We start from the raw sequence: 5,248 nt of genomic DNA, 5'->3' as shown, positions 1-5,248 counted from the left end.
GCTCAAATGCGGACAGCTCAGCTTTTACCTTTTCCAGATAGGCGGCCATCTTGGGTCCCCGTGCCTGATATTCGCCCAGGACCTGGTTCACCATGAGCTGGGAGTCACTGAAGCACTGGACGGAGCTCACCTTTAACTCCCTGGCTATCCTTAGGCCGGCCAGCAAAGCTTCGTATTCCGCCTCGTTGTTGGAGGCCTTGAACCCAAACCTTAGCGCCGAGTGGAATCTATGTCCCTCGGGGGATATCAGAATGATTCCGGCCCCGGAGCCGTTCTCGTTGAATGAACCATCTACAAAGATCTTCCACAATGACTGGGGCGAGGTGAGCTGAGATGAGTCCTCCGCTGGATTCTCCTGGAATCCCGTGCATTCTGCCACGAAATCGGCGAGGGCCTGACTTTTTACAGCAGTTCGTGGGTTGTAGAAAATCTCGAACTGACTGAGCTTGACCGCCCATTTTAACAAACGTCCCGATGCTTCAGGTTTTTGCAGAACCTGCCTTAGAGGCTGATCGGTCATGACGTGCACTGAGTGGGATTGGAAGTACGGCCTGAGCTTTCGCGAGGCCGTGATCAGGCAGAACGCCAATTTTTCCATCAATGGGTATCGTGATTCTTCCCCGAGAAGTCTCTTGCTGATGTAGTAGACTGGCTTCTGAGCTTGGTCCTCTTCTCGTACCAGTACGGCGCTAGCTGCATCCTCAGTGATAGCTAGGTAGAGAAAAAGAGGCTCGCCTGCCTTGGGCTTGGATAATACGGGTGGTTCAGCCAGATGCGCCTTCAGGTCGAGGAATGCGCTTTCGCACTCTACTGTCCATTCAAACTTCTTGTTTCCTCGGAGCAGGTTGTAGAAGGGCAAACACTTATCGGTTGACTTGGAAATAAACCGGTTCAGTGCGGCCACTCTCCCTGTTAAGCCCTGGACATCCTTCCGCGACCTAGGCGAAGGAAGCTCAAGCAGTGACTTGATCTTGTCGGGGTTTGCCTCGATTCCTCGGGTATTGACTATAAACCCCAGGAATTTTCCTGACGCGACTCCAAAAGTGCATTTCTGGGGATTGAGCCTCATGCCGTATTCTCGTAATATTTTAAAACATTCTTCCAGGTCGGAAACATGGTTGTCGGCAGTCTTTGACTTGACTAGCATGTCATCAACGTACACTTCCATGTTTTTCCCGATCTGGTCCGCGAACATTCTGTTTACTAATCTTTGGTAGGTAGCTCCGGCGTTCTTCAGACCGAAAGGCATGACCTTGTAGCAATAGACATTAGTCGGGGTCATGAAGCTGGTGTGTTCTTGGTCCGCCGGATTCATCACGATCTGATTGTAGCCCGAGTACGCGTCCATAAAGGACATGAGCTTGTGCCCCGCCGTGGCATCCACCAGCTGATCGATCCTTGGTAATGGAAAACAATCCTTGGGGCAGGCTTTATTCAGGTCGGAGAAGTCAATGCAGGTTCGCCACTTTCTGTTGGGCTTTGGAACTAGCACGGGGTTGGCGACCCAAATTGGAAACTTGGCTTCACAGATAAAGCCACATTTTTTTAGTCGGGTCACTTCTTCTTCTAGGGCTTCAGCTCGGGTTGTTCCTAAACGTCTTTGCTTCTGAGACTTGGCAGGAACGCTTTTGTCCAGATGGAGCGTGTGCATGATGACACTCGGGCTAATTCCCACCATGTCCTCGTGGGACCAAGCAAATACATCTAAGTTAGCCCGCAGAAACGTAATCAGCTCCGTCTTCCTCTTGCTACAAAGGTTTTTCCCGAGCTTGACCATCCATGATGGATTTTGTGGATCAAGGTTCACCTCCTCGAGCTCCTCAATAGCCTGGAGCTCGGATCTGTCTTCGCCTACCCGGGGGTCAATGTCCTCACCCAAGGTGACATTTTCCCCTTTGGCGTTTTGAGGTTTTTCAATCTCAGGAGCCGCCAAAGGTTCCTGGGATTCCTCTTCACTCAGAATGGCCATAGCCAGCTGCCCGGGTTTAGATTTTCCCTTCATGGAAATGCTGTAGCATTCCCTGGCAGCGAGCTGATCGCCCTGGATCGTGCAGATTCCCATCGAGGTGGGGAACTTCATGGCGAGGTTTCGGATGGAAGTGATGGCCTCGAAAGCTATGAGCGTGGGTCGGCCTAAAATGGCGTTGTAAGCAGCGGAGCAGTCTATGACCACGAATTCGAGTAGTTTGGATACTGTTCGAGATTCTTCTCCTAGGGTGATCACCAGCTCGATCGTCCCTATCTCTGCTGATCCTTCTCCCGAAAAACCAAACAACATCATGGAGGTTGCCTTTAGATCGGCGACAGTCAGACCCATCTTCTCTAAAGTGGATCAGAATAAAAGGTTCACCGAACTCCCGTTGTCTATTAGCACCCTTCTCACTCTCCGGTTGGCGAGCTAGACTGCTACAACCAAGGGATCATTGTGAGGGAACTGGACATGGCCTGCATCTTCCTCCGTGAAAATGATCGGTTGTCTTTCCAATCGCTGTTGTTTTGACTGACGCTGCTCCGGGACGAACTCCACTCCGTTATGAGCCTTTAGTTCATTCACGTATCTCTTCTAGGCGCCTCTGCTTATGCCAGCCATGTGTGGACCTCCCGATATGGTGGATATCTCTCCTCCGACCATGGGAGGAGGGACGTTCTGATCTACCCGGGACCCGGGCTGACTGGCTGGGACCTCTAGAGTAGGTCGACTCGCTGGGACCCGGTTCCGCGAGTATTGAGCCAAGGGGCCGGCTCGGATGAGAGTCTCAATCTCATCTTTTAAATGCCTACAATCGTCGGTATTGTGGCCCACATCGTTATGAAAACGAAAAAATTTGGAAGTGTCTCTCTTTCCCTTGTGGTGCTTCAATGGCTCCGGCCTCTTCCAGGGGACCCGAGTAGAGTTGGCCAAGAAGATACTCTCTCTGGACTGAGTGAGCTCGTTATATGTCGTGAAGACGGGCTTAAACTTATCTACAGACTTATTCTTCTTTTGGCCGTGCTGACTGTTTTCGCCATTGCCCTTTCTCTTGCCTCCACCGGGCTGGTTGCTCTGTGCGATGTTTGGGGTCGTTGCCGCAACCTCCGCCCCTATCCCCGCAGGCTGATCGGGAACCTGGCTGGTTCCCGCAGCTGAGGCCTCGGCTTCTTCCAAGTTTATCCACTATTGGGCCCTGTTAAGGAATTCGTTGACCGAGCTGACTCCCTTCCTCTGTATATCCTTCCATAGGTCTCCTCCGACAAGGATTCCGGTTCTCATGGCCATGAGCTTAGAGCTATCATCCGCGTCTCTAGCTCGAGCAGCGATGTTTGCGAATCTGCTCAGGTAGGCCTTCAGAGTCTCACCGGGCTGCTGTCTCACGTTGGCCAGGGAGTCGGCCTGAACACAGGCGGCCTGAGAGGCTCGGAATGCCCTTTTGAAGTCGGCTGAGAAGGCCTTCCAGGAGCTGATTGACTGTCTTTTACTTTGCTTGAACCACTGTCTGGCGGGTCCAGTCAGCGTGGAGGGGAAGATCAAGCATCTCAGCTCTGGGCCAATGTTATGGGCCATCATTAGGGTGTTGAACATCCCTAAATGGTCCGAGGGGTCTCCGTCCCCGTTGAACTTTGACAGGTGAGGCATACGGAAACTAGACGGGTATGCCGTGGCTGCTATGTTGGGGGCGAAGAGTTCCATCTCGTCCCTTGAATCATATTCGTCTTTTTCTTTTTCTGATAGAAGTTTTCTCATCAGCTCCTCCATCTGGGTCAGGCACTCTAGGGTTTGTTCTTGATGTCCTTGGTTATTCCAGGGCTGTTCAACAACTCCGGATCCATTATACACATTTGGTGGGTTATTGCCCCTCCTATCTTGAGATAGGTTATTTGGGACATTCCCTCCGTTGCGTGTTTCGGACAGGACCCCCCCTGAACGAGCCTGGCCACCACTTCCAACTCGGTCCTCTCTGTGGGAGTTGAGGCGATCTCGAAGGTCGCCTTCCTGGGTTCTCTGGTGACTTTGCGCCGAACTTAACCGCTGACGCAGGTCTCCCCCAGAGAGATCACTCCAGCGACTATCGGTCCAGTGGCTCCTGCTGGATAGGCTTGGAGTCCGCCTTCGGTGGTGACGACCTGAGTTTTCCCCTGGCGCCCTGCTACGCTGGGAAGGTCCAGCAAACAGTGGGTTTCTCCTACTACTCCCATAGGCTGGGACGTCTCGGACTGGCCGAGGAGGAGACGGATATCTGATCGGAGATGGAGGATGCCTGACTGGAGAGGCGATTCTAGTTTCGTCTGGACGGATCAAGTTTGGTGGGGGCCTTTCGGCCCTGCCAGCCTGCTGGTCCTACGCCGGGCGATCTGGACGAGGCACAGGATGGTCGTTGGGGACGGGCTGTCGTCGCGAGCCTTCCGGGGGACTTCTTCGGGAATTTCCTCGAGCTCCTCTGGGCGTCCTCAAGGATGGCTGAGAGCTAGGAGTTGATGTCCTAACCGAACGGTTGTATTGTTGTTGTCTGGTCCTAGGCACTTCCCCGAAGTCTGCCTCTCGATGGTGTGATGAAGGGGTGGAGTTGGCTGCTGAAAGTCTATCCGACCAGCTATACCTGGATTGGTTACCCCGGCGAGACTTAGGAGCCTCACCTTGCCTCTCTCCAACGTTAGCGTCGGTTGTGAGAGGGGGTAGTCGGGCCAGGATATCCTTGATTTGCTGGCTGGCCGTTGCTAACTGGCTCCTCAGTTGAGCGTTCTCCATCTCCACCGCAGTATAATAGCATGGGTTCGGATTAGGTGGCCGAGGCGCCGAACTACCAGTATCATCTTGGCTTGCCGGCTGTTTTCCTGGCCGCTGCTGGACTTCAGGAATTTGTTCATCAGGGATGGTAGTATGATGAGCCTCCTGCCCATCATGTTGTTCTGTCTCGTTGCCATGCCTGGACCATGTAGTCACCATAGTTGGATGTTTGCAGCAGCACTAATCGAACTTGCTCTCAATGAAAGCACCAAACTGTTGACGCGGTTCTTCGCCAACAGGTAATTAAGAGAATGAGAGAAAAGGATTAGTGCTAAATGTGAACCGAAATAGATGTATGATCTTAGGGGACGAAAGGGGTGACTCAAGACACGGTTTTTAAGTGTTCGAAGGTTAAAATCCTTCTACTCCACTAGTCAATATTATTGATCTATACTGAGTATTTGGTTACAAAGTATTTCTTACAAGGGATTATTTTTCCAACCCCTATCAACTCCCAGGGTCTCCATATTTATAGGAGAAGGCACC

The sequence above is a fragment of the Humulus lupulus genome, chromosome X (genome assembly GCF_963169125.1).
Source record: "Humulus lupulus chromosome X, drHumLupu1.1, whole genome shotgun sequence".
NCBI classification, from domain to species: Eukaryota; Viridiplantae; Streptophyta; class Magnoliopsida; order Rosales; family Cannabaceae; genus Humulus; species Humulus lupulus.
Note: the sequence above shows the minus strand (reverse complement) of the source record.